Genomic DNA, 14601 nt, shown 5'->3' on the forward strand with positions numbered 1-14601 from the left:
GCAAATATCTTGTTAATATAAACCTACGGGTTCAGTTTTAAAAGGAAAGCTGATCGGACAATAATGTACAAGAGGAACACGGAGTCTCAGGAACATTATGAACAAAGTCCACAGTGGCCTTGAGACTGAAAACCAGTGCCCCATGTACGCAACGAGTTGGATCTCAGAATCTGAAGCAACCCCCTACCCAAAGGCCCTGGCAACATATTATAGCCAGATGTCCCAAGCAAATTCCAGGTTTTAGAGGGGCTCTGTTTTTGCTCTATACATCAGGGCCTTATACAAACCTTCCAAGGCCTAGGCAGGATGCCAAACTCAGAGAGGCCTAGTTTCTCAAGCATTTTCTAGAACTTTTGCACTTGGCATTCGACACTTAGATGTAAGATCCCTTTGCAGTTTTTTTTTTTTTTGTTTGGTTTGGGTTTTTTTGGGTTTTTTGTTTTGTTTTGTTTTTTTTGAGATAGGGTTTCTCTGCAGCTTTGGATCCTGTCCTGTAGACCAGACTGACCTGGAACTCACAGAGTTCCTCCTGCCTCAATCTTCCCAGTGCTGGGATTAAAGGTGTGTGCCACCACCTCCCAGCATACATTTGCAGTTAATTTTGTGGAAGTTATAAATGGCATCTCATGTACTAGGTAGCACTCCATACTAAGATGTGATGTTGAAGACTAGAATTGGTGATATAAAGGATTTCCCAATACTTAGGAGATAGTAAGTCACATAAAGTAGAATTTAGCTAAGGGGGTGACTCTAAAACACCCCAAAAATAAGTAGTATGCTAACCAGGTCTGTTACAGATTAGTATGCTAGTATGTAAATGTTTGTTTATTTTTAGGTATACTAAAATTAGTCACAGGGTGTGGTAAAAACAGCTCATTGGATGCTCATCCACAGAGAGGATAGAAATGCCCTCCCTCTGTGTAAAGATCTCTCTATGGTAAGCTGGAGCATTAGAGTTTTAAGAGGGATTTCATAGTTGTACTGGATGCTATACACAACAATTTCATGATGTTTTCTTGTGCATTTCCTCTTTCATTATAAAGCCTGTGTGCATCCATTAAAAATCAAAAGCATGGTTATAGTAGTAATGCCTGTATTATATGAAGACTGTCGTATGTTTTCTCTAAGCTTTAGTTTAGCTGATTGTACCTAGGAAATATTTATTACATTATCTTATACACAATTTCTATTCAAGTCTCAATTGCTCAGCACTTGTCTTAAGATAAACAATTGGCACAGTCCTATGATCAGCTGTGCCTGCTCACAAAGGATGACAACCACCAGGTTTGCTGACTGTTGATACTCCATCATAGAAGGCGGTGTCCCCTCCTTCTGAGTACACAGCCTCTTCTGCAGGCAACCGTAGACAGTTCAACCCTAATGACATGTGGTTTTGTGGTTTGGAGGAGGAGGTAGAGTACATAGCCTGGGAAAGACTTGGGAGGAGGTGAGCTCTGCATATGCACACTATCAGAAATCTATCTTAAAAAGAGGGAATTTATCTTGAATACTATCAGGCTTCCTTCTTTTGTACACTGAGGAATGTAATTCAATGCTATTGAAATGAGCAGTGGAAGAGTAGGGAGAATGTGAGCTCCACACATGCAGCTATGGGAGAGCCGTTGTACATCCTGGTGGAGACATTTCTGTGTGGCTAGTTTTGGGTGTCTGTCTTCGAGTTTCTATGGCTGTGGAGAGACACCATGACTATAGTGACTCCTACAAAAGAAAACATTTCATTGGGGCTGGCTTACAGCTTCAGAGGGTAGTCCATTATCATAATGGTGGGAAGCTTGCTGCTGTACCGGCAAATATGATGATGGAGAAAAGGTTAGAGTTCTACACCCAGGTAGGCAGGCAAGTGACTTGACACACTTCCGACAAGGCCACACCTGCTAATAGTATCACTTCCTATAGGAATATGGGACTATTTTTATACAAACCACCACAGTATCTAAACTCTTTTATGTATCTCCTCAACCATGTTCAGTAAGTAAGGTCAATAAACTCAGGGTGGAGGGTGATGAAATTGTCATTGGAACTTACCGAGATGGGAAAGACATTGCTTTTCCCCTTTCACGTGAAAAAAAACTCTCCCAACAGACCATAAAGATATTTGTTATTGTTCCTAAGTCTCGTGGTATTAGATAAAGAAACCAGTACATAAAGTAACATGCTAAAGGAATGTAAACATGTAAATGGACTTCATAAAGGGCTTAGAAGAGGATAAGGACTGGGTGGCTCTAGAATAAAAAGGACTGGAAAGCTCTGGCAAGTAATGAAGATCTAACTAATCATTAAGGTACATGAAGGATGAGATTTAGAAATCACATATTGTATTAAAGTTGACAAGGTCAGAGATTAACTATTTCAAGGGCTGGCTAAAAATGTATGCCAACCATAAGTTTAATGAATTACCTATGAGTATTGAAATATTATATAGTAATTAATGGTATCAAACTGGTGTAAAACTGATCTTCCAGGTATTTAATAATCACACTTAGAGGCAATTCTAATTTGGTTACAGCAACTAAAAGGGAGAATATTTCTCCCCTTGCCCTACAAGGTCAATGAGGTTCCTGGGGATCACAGCCATTATTCCTTTGTTGTCTTGTTCATGGAGGCCATAGAAGACACACAATGAATTTGAAACATTTTCCAATCTAAAAAGGGGGTTCAATGTGGAAAGGTTTTCTAAAAGGCTTCAAAGGAAGCCACAGTACATAAAGCAAAGCCTTTGATCTATCCTCATATTGATGGACAGCTGGTAAAAGATAGGATAGAAGAGTCTGAGGTTCTTCTCAAGCCCAAGTGACCCCCTAAAGACTAGTTGCTCCACTGGCATTGACACCAGAGAAAGGAAAATGAATTTTAGCCACCTGCTTTGTCTTCATCACTCAGAATGAAAGTTTAACCAAAGTAACATCCCATGGAATCCCACTCCACAGACATTATTCATGAGTCTACATGACATACTATTTAAACAACCAATCCCACTAATATTTTCTTATTCACAAAAAGATGTAACCTGCAAGCTGCATGGAAAGTTGGTGGTGATATGCTGCTTTGCTTTTCTGATATTCAGTCAAGCTTTAATAAATCACAAATAATATATCACTACAGAAGTGCATCATGCTGACTTTTGGCTGATGAAACAGCTATGAAAGGGTGTGAAATCTGATTGTGGATTCATCACTCTGGAGGCCAACTGAAGAGATCAAAAGAGAAGATCTAATAGATAGAATGCTGGGATTAAAGGCTGTGATCCCAGGTCCTGAAATCATCTTTGTGTGAGTTGTTTCTCTTTTGGACTGGATCAATCTTGTGTAGATCTGGGTGGTCTTGGACTCACAGCGACTATATACCTCTTAATTCTGAGTCCTAGGATTAAAGGTGTGTGCCACCACCTCCTGGCTTCTGGCTGCTGGGATTAATGGTGTGTGCCTGGCTTCTACAGCTTGCAGTTGACTTTGCTTTCTGAATCCACAGGCAAGCTTTAATAAATCACAAATAATATATCACTACAGGCCATTCCAGATACCAGTAAAATTCCTTTCCTGTCTATCTCTGAGAGTTCGGACTTTACAAGAGGCATTCATTCTCCAGCCTCATTGAGGAGAGGAAGGTATTGATTCTCCAGCCATGCTGAGGAGAAGCAGCAGTCTGATGCTTGGTGGAGAGCTCGTGGAGACAGCATCAGCCCTTTCATCTGGGTAGTGGTAAGAGCTAGTGGCTTGGCTGCTTTCCTTTTCTGACATTTAGCCTGAAGCATAAACCCCAATATTAGTCTCTTGGTTTTTATTGTTCATGCTACATGATGTGTCTAAGGTATGGACAAGGGAGGAGAAGAGAAAGATAGAAATGTTGGGATCAGTAGGTCTTGTATATCAGAAGTATGGCATCTGATATACTATTCTTAGGGGGACATGGGGTAGAGTCAGCAGAAAGCTAATAAATTCTGCATATGTATTTTTTAAAAAGCAGCTAGGGGTGGAAGGCATCTATATTCTCTGTATTGAACACACGGATACAGGACTATCACTGTGTTATAAGCTTGTGTTATAAGCAAGAACATTTCTCAAAAAAAGCAAATGATAACACGTGTGGGGCTCCCCTACCCCAGCTCTGTGGGCTAGTGGAGTTATTCTTTTTCCTGGGGGATGTCCTTCTGTATATTTTTCTCTTATTGGTTGATGAATAAAACACTGCTTGGCCAATAAAGGCAGGAAATAAGTGGGGCTAGGAGATGAGGACAATGTTGGGAAAGATAGGCAAAGAGAGGCCATGTGAGGATGCCAGGTAGAGACCGGGAAGACAGGACAGCACCAGGTGTTCTCTAGTAAGACAAGGCCATGTAGAAATACATAGATTAGGAGTTATGGGTTAACAATTAAGAGAGCTAGTCAATAAGAAGCCCTAGCCATTGGCCAACAGTTCAATAATTAATATGGCATCTCTGTGTGTTCATTTGGGGCTGATGGAGCACGATCTGGTGGACAAGAAACTCCAGCAATACATGCCCATCTGTAACTCTAATTGGGAAGGTTATGACTTGCTCTTCTGGCCTTCTTGACTACCATCCATGAAGGTAATGTACAGATGTACTGTCCTGGCTGTTTTTATGTCAACATTACACAAGCTAGAGTCATCAGAGAGTAGAGAGCCTCAGTTGAAGACAATGCCTCCATAAAAGATCAGGCTATAGGAGAGCCTGTAAGGCATTTTCTTATTTAGTGATTGTTGTGGGTATGACCATCCTTATTCAAGGAGTCCTGGCTACAAGAAAGCAGGCTACAAGCCATGGGGAACCAGCCAGTAAGCAGCACCCCTCCATGGCCTCTGAATCTGATCCTGCCTCCAGGTTCCAGCTTTGTTTGAGTTCCTGTCCTAGTTTCCTTTGGTGACAGACTATACCGTGGAAGTATAAGCCAAATAAACCCTTTCTTCCCCAACTTGCTTTCCTCATGGTGTTTCATCACAGCCCTAACAAAAACAAGTTGGTAACAGACATGGCTTTGAAGTTTCAGAGGGAAGCAAAGACTCCCCTCTTTTGTGTGTGAACAAGCTGTGATGTCTGAGCAGCTGGAGCTGAAGAATCAGCTGTAATTAACAAGAGACCAGAACCAATAAGTAAAACCCTTGCTTGGCTGCTCAGACATGGTTTGTGAAGTTTCAGAGGGAAGCAAAGACTCTACTCTTGTGTGTGAACAAGATGTGATGTCTGATCAGCTGGCACTGAAGAACCAGCTGTGATTAAGGGACTGGTGTCATTGGGGTAAAATCTTTTGAGAAGTGCTTTCCCAGGATCAGTACACAGAAGTTGTATTCCAGAAGTGGCCAATGTTGTACTTCCTATTAGCAGCCAAACTTGGCAGTGTAGGAGTCACCCAGGTGGCACTAGTTTTAAAGGCACTCAGAGGTCATAGAGAGCAGATGAAGCTTGACACTGTGTGGCAGGACCAGAGTCTCCAAAGAGAGCTACTGACCCTAGCATTTTGGAGATGACAGCACCATGGAATGACCACCAAGAACAGAGCAGTGTAGCCAGCTGGAGCCTAGAAGAAAAGCTGTGTGTGCTGCAGAGGGTGCAGCTGGAGAAGTGGCCCAAGTCCCCTGGAGAAGCTAAGAAGATCATGAGTGGATCCAAGATAGTGGACATTGAGTTAATGTACTGTTGCAGTCTGGTTTTGCTTTGTTCAGATTGTGACTGTGCCCTGGTTCTTCCCTCTTGAAATAAGTATACTTAATTTATTTTTGATCTTCCAGGAGTCAACAGTTAAGAGAATTTAAACTTTTATAGAAGATTTGGGTGTTTTGCAGAGAATTTAGATTTTTAAAAAGATTGGCTATTTGTGAGACAATTTGTAAAATATTTGAATTTGTAAGGCTGTGGGAATTACCTTTTAGATTGTGATATCTTTATCAAAGTGTAATCTTGGGATGAATAAGATCTTCCCTCCTAACCTCCCTCCCCCCCAAACTCCTTGCTGCCCCCCAGCTCCCAACCCTTCAGGCACCCTCTAACCCAAGGCTGTTCCTTCCAGGGCAGCAAGCATGCTGAGGATGGAGTCACACCTCTCCTTCTGCTCCTCTGGATCCAATCCCCCAGTCTGATCCCCAGCTCTTCCGCAAAAAATCTTCTAGGTCTCCCTTTCCTCTTTGACCCCATCTACAAAGACCTTCTCTCCCAACCTTCCTTCTCCCAACTCATCCCATCCTCCCGGCCTCCAACACCAGCTCCCTGGGAACACACAAGCTGAGCAGGGAAACAAAGAAGCCAAGTGAAGACTCCCTCCGAATCTAAGGCCCAGTCTCATAACTAGCACTGTAACAGAACAACAGCTATAGCCTCCCCCTCCCCCCAGCCCCTCTCCTGCCCTCATTTCCTATTGATTCCAAAGTCCATCCCAGCCTCACCTCCCTTCCTCCACTCATCAATTTTTCCCAGCCTCCAGCTCATGCAGGGTGCCTGCAGATCTTCTCTTCTCCCTCTGTCTCCCTAGATCCAACACCCCAGCTCATCCCCAGCTCTGCAGCAGAACACCTGTGGCATCCCTTCCTGCCTGCCTGTCCCATCCCCATCTCCTGTGGATCCCATAGATCTTCCCCTTCTACCCTCCCTCTTCCTCATAGTGTGAGTGATGACTTGGTGGGACATGTAAGAGCTGTACCCTAGAGGATGATTACTGATTCTGTTCTCGTTAGGGATGGCTTTCTTGATATGTGGTTAGCATCACATGTCCTTCCCCCATTATGATGACAGTCATCATGGTGTGTGGCATAGATGAAAGCCTGTGAAATGTTATTTTTGATTCATTCTCCAAAATTGTTTAGACAAAGTAAATCTTAAATGTGAAAGGACAGTCTTAGTCCTGTGGTTTAGTCCCTGGGGGTTTAGTTCCTGGATACTTAACAACATTCTTTCACAAGACATTCAAAGATGACAAGCAGAGGCCCTAAAGAATTTTGTTAACATGGAAAATATATGCATTATTTCTAGTGGAGAAAGCTGGACAGGAGAAACTGTACATAAAGAATATAGGGATCTGGAGTCTGGCGGGGTTGGTGCACACCTTTAATCCCAGCACTGGGGAGACAGAGGCAGGCAGATCTCTGTGAGTATGAGGCAAGCCTGATCTACAGAATGAGTGCCAGGACAACCAAAGCTACAAGGAGAAACCCTGTCTAGAAGGAAAACAAAAACAAAAAACAAGGATGACAAGCATAGATCCTAAAGAACTTTTTTACAAGAAAACTACACAAATATATGCACTATTACTGGTGGAGAAAGCCAGATAGGAGAAATAGTACATAAGGAATATAGGGTCTGGAATTTAAATGTCCCAATTTTCAAAGAAATAATGTTAATTACCACTAAACATAGTCTCACCTAAGTTTGCTTTTATTCCCTCTGCATGTCTTTATTGGACTTCCCTTCAAATGGCAGGTGAAATAATAGAAAACCATGATGGACTCAAAGAAAAACATTTATTGCCAGGGTGTTGGGCCAGGAGTACCAAGGGGAGAAAGGGCTCAGGGATGCATTGTCACTTGGAGTCCACAAACACTAGAACCCAGATGGTGTGAGGTCTGGTGGCCTGGGGACAACTGCTGCTTTCAACCTCAATCAGAGAAGCTCCTTTTGTGAACGTAGATACCCTGGTGGCTCAAGGTGCTGAGGATGGCTTAATTTTGAGTTTCATCTGTAAATGGGACACCAATATCACTCCCTCTATGCCTCAGAAAAGATTGTGGAGCAGGAACCCCAAAGAGTCTGAACATGGTTGTGAAAAATTGTTCTGGTATCATATAGCCTTTGTCATAATGAGCTCACAACAGTGTGGTTCTTGTATCTTCACAAGACTAGGCCTGTCACCATTCTTTATATGGCTGCTGTACGTCAAGAACACAAATTCACTAAAGACTTCACACACACTCCCGACTTCCTCCACTCTACACTGTATAGCCACTGGCTAGCCCACTTGCTGCAAAGAGGCTTGCTACAGGTAAACCATGGAGAGAAAGCTTCACAGGGCATGGCTCTACTGCCAACTCTAACTGATTACCTACACCAGGCTTATCAGTTGGTTTCTACTGAATGTTTGTTGTTAGTCCCCAGTGTGCTGAAGTATCCTTTCTCCTTCTCATTTCTGTTCTCTTTGAAAACCTCAGCACAGTAACTGCTTTTGCTGGGCCTCTCTTGGAAATCCCAAGTGCCTACCTTAATGGAGATTCCATATATTAAATTTCTTCTTGATGTTTTGAGTGACTAGTTTAAAGATATATTTTTATATATCTGTCTGCCTGCCTGCCTACATGCCTGTCTATCTGTCATCTATCTATTTATCTTCTACCCATTTCTCCATTGAGGGAGTGATATTGGTGTCCCATTTACAGATGAAACTCAAAATTAAGCCATCCTCAGCACCTTGAGCAACCAGGGTATCTACATTCACAAAAGGAGTGTATTCTTCTACTTTGGATATATTAGGCACACACACACACACACACACACACACACTATATTTGACTCTCACAGTGCCTTATTTACATACATACACACATTACAGGTTATAATACACATATGAAAGAGAACATAAGATTTTTATTTTTCTAAGACTGTGTCACCTCACTCATAATATATCCTTAAGCTGAGCCGTGGTAGCACATGGGTGGTGGCACACACCTTTAATCCCAGCACTGGGGAGGCAGAGGCAGGTGGGTCTCTGAGTTCAAAGCCCACCTGGTCTACAGATAGAGATCCACAACAGGCTCCAATGCTACAGAGAAACCCTGTTTCGGGAAAAAAACAAATCAAATCAAATCAAATATCCTCACTCAAGATCTGTTCTTTTATGCTAATTTAATAGTGTGTGTATGTTTAAGGACTGATTCAAAACAAAAACTATACTCTAACAGAGGAAACACATAGCATACTCGCAACCCTGAAAACACTCATCACCACAACAAACCCAAACAATTCACTGATACATCCATTGATGGTTCAAAAAGCAGTGACATTCAGTTCTCGCATAGCATAGCAGAATATCAGGGCAGTTTTAGTCACCAGTCTTGAGAATGTGGTGTGTGTGTGTGTGTGTGTGTGTGTGTGTGTGTGTGTGTGTGTGTGTGGTCTCTGTGTGTGTAATTGTGTATATCTGTATCTGTGTGTCTGTATGTGTATGTGTATCTGTGTGTGTGTGTGTGTGTGTGTGTGTGTGTGTGTGTCTGTGTGTCTGTGTGTCTGTGTGCAGGCACACACTTGCACGTACAGTCTGTACATTGAATCTTTCACAATTGAAGCTTTTATCAACTGCACTGGTCTAAGTAATGTTTAGTTTTCTTTTTCGTTTCTCATTAGTTCTTTATTATTGCTTTTTTTCAACAAAACTTGTTTTTGTTGTTTTTCTTACCCCCTTGTTCTTCCCATCTCCCTCCCTTCACTGAGCTCTCCAACTCCAGTAGCTTCCTTTCTTCTTTTATGTCACAAGGGACCTCTCCCCAGTCTTAACCTCTTGCCCACCCCTCATGGGCAACTCTCTAGTTTTACAGTATATAGTCCGTTCTCATAGCCCGTTATTTACAAACATTTTAAGTTAGGAAACAATATGAAAGGAAGCATGAGATTTTTATCTTTTTGAGACTGGGTCACCTCACCTATAATTTCAACTCCGAAGATCTATCTATTTTACTGACAATTAAATAATTTCATTTCATTTGTTTATAGCTGAAGGGCACTCAGGCATTTTGCTGGGACACTCACTAATGAATCTGAGGAAACAAGAATAAGCATCTTCTGTGTATTTTGAGGTTCATATCTAAGCTTTATTGCCGGGGTCCGGCCTGTATCAGTCCCACACTATAGAGGCCATCTATTCCAGACTGATATCTTTGGGGTTGTAATCGGAGCCAGCCGAACAGCCCTGGGTCCATCCCTGAGTGGGAGAGTGTGGATCGGGAAACTCCTAGCTATTCCCACCCCAAGGTGTTAAGGACAAGACAGACACATCTTGTCATCTCAGGAGGGCTCTCAGTCCATGGTTTATACAAGCATCCTCTTATATAGCTTTCCAACAGTGGGGGTGATAGCGGAAGACATCTATTATCATGTATAAAGCTGATATCAAATATTTCCTTTAATCCTAGAGGTAGTTCGGAACACACATATACAAGCCCCCTTGCATTCTACCAGGTGTGTCTTGCTAGTTGCTTAGTAGTTTCTAGGCATGTTCTGCCAGCCCCAAGATGGGTGTGCCTCCACCCAGGGGCCCAGGCTTATTGTTAAACAAACTATGAATCATTCCCCACCAAGGCCAGGTATCCAGAGGTAATCAGCCAGCATCTGAAAGACAATGGGAGATTCAAGCTCCTGGGATCTAGCTGAGGTTTGCATCCCAAAATATTATAATCGATGGTGCTTACATCAGACCATATGGTATTTCAAGTTATAGAAACAGGAAGACTTGGTGGCACATACCTGTAACCCAAGCACTAAGGAGATAAGGCAGGAGGACTTCCGTAGGTTTGAGGCTGGTCTACAAAGGAAATACCAAGCCAGCCAGGGCTACACTGTAAGACACAACCTCACAAGTAATTTCTAGAAACGTATAACAATATGTTTGTGATGGTTTGTGTATCCTGTGATGATAGTTACACAAATATTTATGTGTGAAATTTTAGTCTTCATAAATTACATTTCAAAAATATTCATTTAGAAAATGCTTCTAACCAGTATTTATCCCTAGTGCGTGAATGGGTTTGGGGAGCCCATTCCATGTGGAGGAATACTCTCTCAGACTAGATACATGGGGGAGGGCCTAGGCCCTGGCTCAAATGATGGGGCAGACTTTGAAGATCCCCCATGGGAGACCTTACCCTCCCTGAGGAGTGGATGGGGGTGGGATGTAGGATTGGTTGGAGAATGGGAGGGTGGGAGGGAGAGGAAACTGGGATTGGTATGTAAAATAAGATTATTAATTTAAATAAAATTTTACAAAAGAGAAAAAAAGGAAGAAAATGCTTCTAATGCCATCACACCTTACTATAGCAAACATCCTACAGGTGACTGTCAACTTGAGGCTGGGTTGTAGAATGCAGGGCTAGAGAATTTGTTCTGGAGAAAAATCACATATAGATATCTTGCTGTCCTAAAGAACTTACAGAAGTACCATCAGTTGGACATGAAAAAAATGATTTTTTTTCTATTTATGGATGACCTTAAATGGTGAATAATAAAAAATGCACAGTTCTCTCATGAATCTCACAAGCATACAAACTAAAAAAACTTCCTTAACTCCTTCTCTACCTCTTGAAAATAGCCATTGTTTATAGTTTAGTATTTACCTACCTAGAACATGTAAATATATGTATTTTTTCTGTTGAATAAATGAGATCTTTGCACTCAGTACACAATGCTTTTTTACACTCAAGGTATTCAACTGATGTGTGTGTTCACATATAATCTATACATAAAAGGTATTTGAGCCAATAACACCTTCTGTCCCAAAACAGACCCTGATGGAGGACAGAGGAGGCACAAACTGAGAAGATTCATAACAAGACAAAAAATAAAACCTGTTTCTCTGACACAAACTGTTCTCCTTTCCCTTCCACATGACAGTTCCTATCTTAAATGTCATAAAATCGCCCTAACTTGTGCTTTTGTTACTCCTCAGCCAGGAGTCACTGTGACATTCTACATTCTTGATGTTTGTCAAATCACTGGGGCAGGAGAGTGACAAGGGTGACTGATGCAAGCTCCCGTCCATTCTGAGTCACAGGAACACCAAGCTGATAGCCTGAGACAAATCAAATCCGCATTATCAGGTACCGCTTCCCACTGGGACTAAACACAATAGTTCTTGGCCAGTGAAGCAAACTCTGCTCTAGCTATGTGTGGATGACTAGGGTAGGGTCCCTGTCACATGCAAGCAGCAGTGTGATGTTGAGAAAGTGACTTACCTGTTTGTCATTTTAATTTTCTCCTTTTTTTCAATTAAGCAGTGCGACCTGGTGGCCTCTGGGATATAGCCAAGCAGGATTTTTGTTCCAGGTGAGGCGAGGCCTGCCAATGACTATGGAATGGCAGGTGTACAGCCCGGGCCACAGGTTCCTCCCTCTGTCGCTGAAGCATATACCAGCTATGAGCGCCCCATCTGTCCTGCACGAAGCCAGAGGTCGGGGAGGCACAGACCTCCACGCTCCAGATGTTTGCTCCCCTTCAGCCACGACAGCCCTTCACACCAAAGCCACATCCCACCAGAAAGAGCCTGCACTCCGGTTAGAGTCACAGCCAACGCATCCAATCATAAATGGGAGGTGGGGCCCAAGCCCGCCCCCTGTGAGGCACTCTGGCCCAATCAGCATCCAATCAGAAAGGATGTTAAACGCCCCTCCCCCTCTCTCCGCTTGCCACTGGCCTAGAACATTGAGCATGCGCTGGCTAGAGACCGTTAATAACCGCTGTGGAGCTGCTGAGAGATGGAGGCTGAGATCTGTTGTTAGTGAGCGCAGCCCCAGGACAGGGTGGCCTGGCTCAGGATCTCTGAGCGGTGGGCCCCCATCTCCTCAGAGTCTCGCCTTCCTCACATCCCGGGGTCCCAGGAGGTCACAGTCGCCTCTTAGCCAAGGGCCAGTGATTGCTGGGGCAACATGTCTTCCCAGAGCCTGGTAACTCTTCACAGCCCAAGTTCTCATGAGGGCAAGATGCCCTGGATGATGAAGATTCATGATGGCGGGATGCAGTTTCTACCTGGAGTCTCAGCCCTGCCGAGGCTGACAAGTAGGTGCAAGAGTGTCAGGCCATCCCACCCTCTTAGGACTCCAGTCTCCAAAAGATTACAGCCAAGAAACCAAATTACAGCTTTGGTTTCCTGTTTTCCAATGCCAGTGCCCTCGACTAAGACGAGACTAAGCGTTCGTTGTAGAATTTGTAGAGCTCACAAGCCTTCTAGTTTAGTGCTCACCCTAGGAAAGTGAAAGTAACTGAGCCCAAAGAGCTTTGTTTGGAATATAAAGTCTCTCATAGAGCATGTTTGTCACCATTGTATAGCAGAAGATACACCCGGTAGGCCTCCCCTCTGCCTCCTCCTGCCGGGGATTACAGGCATTTGCTCCACCCAGCTTCCCAAAGAACCTTCCTGTGGTTTGTGGGTATGGCTGTTTCTCTTGCTAGGTGGTTTATAAGTGGGGTCCTTTGTTCACATTAGGAAGTAAATCTGAGATGTGCGCTGTGGCATGCCATAGTCCCTATCTCTAGGGCGGCTGAGGCAGGAAAATTGGATGATCAAGACTAAGTGGATTTGAGGCCAGTGTAGGCTAGAAGGCCTTCTCTTAAGAGAGAAAAAAGTCAAACTGAGAACATTTTTAATGTTTTTTCTTCATTTATTTTAAATATATGTCTGTAAGAAGCATGTATTCATTAATAATATTTGTATCCACTTGAAAAGAATGCATGCTAACAAATACCAGACAAGATCTAGGTCTGCACAGCCAGAATTTGTCTTTGTTTTTGTGACAGGGTCTCATAATCCATGCTAGCCTCAAACTCATTTTCTTGCCCCAGCCTCCTAACTGAGCTGGTTACCGTCATACCATCACTCCTGGCTTGACCATTATTTTTTCATTAAAAAGAAAGAAATCATTGGTTCAATTTTGTTGAACCACTTCAATCTTGCTTTGTGCTTATGACACAATCCTTGATATGCATGGAATTTGTGACATGTTCTACTTGGCTTTCTGTTACTGTGGTAAAAAACTGGCCAAAGCAACTTGGGGGAGGAAAGGCTTTATTTGGCTTCCAGGTTAGAGTCTGTCATGGGGGACACACCTAGGCAGGACCTGAAGGAAACCTTGGGGGAGTACTGCTTACTTGCCCTCTCAGCCTGCTTTCTTGTATTGTCCAGATCTAAATGCCTAATGATAGATAGCACTGTTCACATTGGCTTGGGTCCTGTCACATTGATTAGTCAAGGAAATTCCCCACAGACTTGTTCCCATTCCCTCTTCCCAGGTGACACTAGCTTGTGTCAAGGTGACAAAACTAACCAGCACAATGCCTTTTCAAATTAATCCTTAAACTTGCACACATTCCCTGCAAGTTACGTAGGTTCTTACTATTGGCTTCCATGTCTGGTTTGGGATTAGATTTACCATTTGATTTATCCCCCTCAACTAGCTTGTTATTTAGACATCTTTTAAAAGATAGTTACATTTGGGGCAATGGCAGCTCACAGGCTACTAAACACAGAGCTCCTTCCAACCAGCTTATGTCAGAAAGCTGCCAGACCTGTGGGGCTTATCCATTGTGTGTTGTATCTGCTGGGCCAAATATAGTTTATATTTTACAGGTTATTTGTGCCAAAATTTGTCTTTGGTTATGGTGGACTTCAAAACTTTTTTTGGGTCCCTCCCCCCAGGCAAGGTTTCTTACTTTGGTAACCTCTCTTAAATTAAATACACACGATAAGCCCGGCAGTGGTAATGCACACCTTTAATCCCAGCACTCAGGAGACAGAGGCAGGCGGATCTCTGTGAATTTGAGGCCAGCCTGGTCTACAGAGTGAGTTTCAGGACAGCCACCAAAGCTACATAGAGAAACCC

At 43.1% G+C, this 14601-nt stretch overlaps 1 protein-coding gene across 1 annotated transcript in view; it reads left to right on the top strand.

Annotated features, from left to right (window-relative positions):
• The window catches only part of LOC118237605 (zinc finger protein 431-like), a 254081-nt gene that overhangs the window by 191145 nt on the left and 48335 nt on the right, over positions 1–14601 (top strand). The window lies entirely within an intron of this gene.

This window comes from Cricetulus griseus (genome assembly GCF_003668045.3).
Source record: "Cricetulus griseus strain 17A/GY chromosome 1 unlocalized genomic scaffold, alternate assembly CriGri-PICRH-1.0 chr1_0, whole genome shotgun sequence".
Lineage (NCBI taxonomy): Eukaryota > Metazoa > Chordata > Mammalia > Rodentia > Cricetidae > Cricetulus > Cricetulus griseus.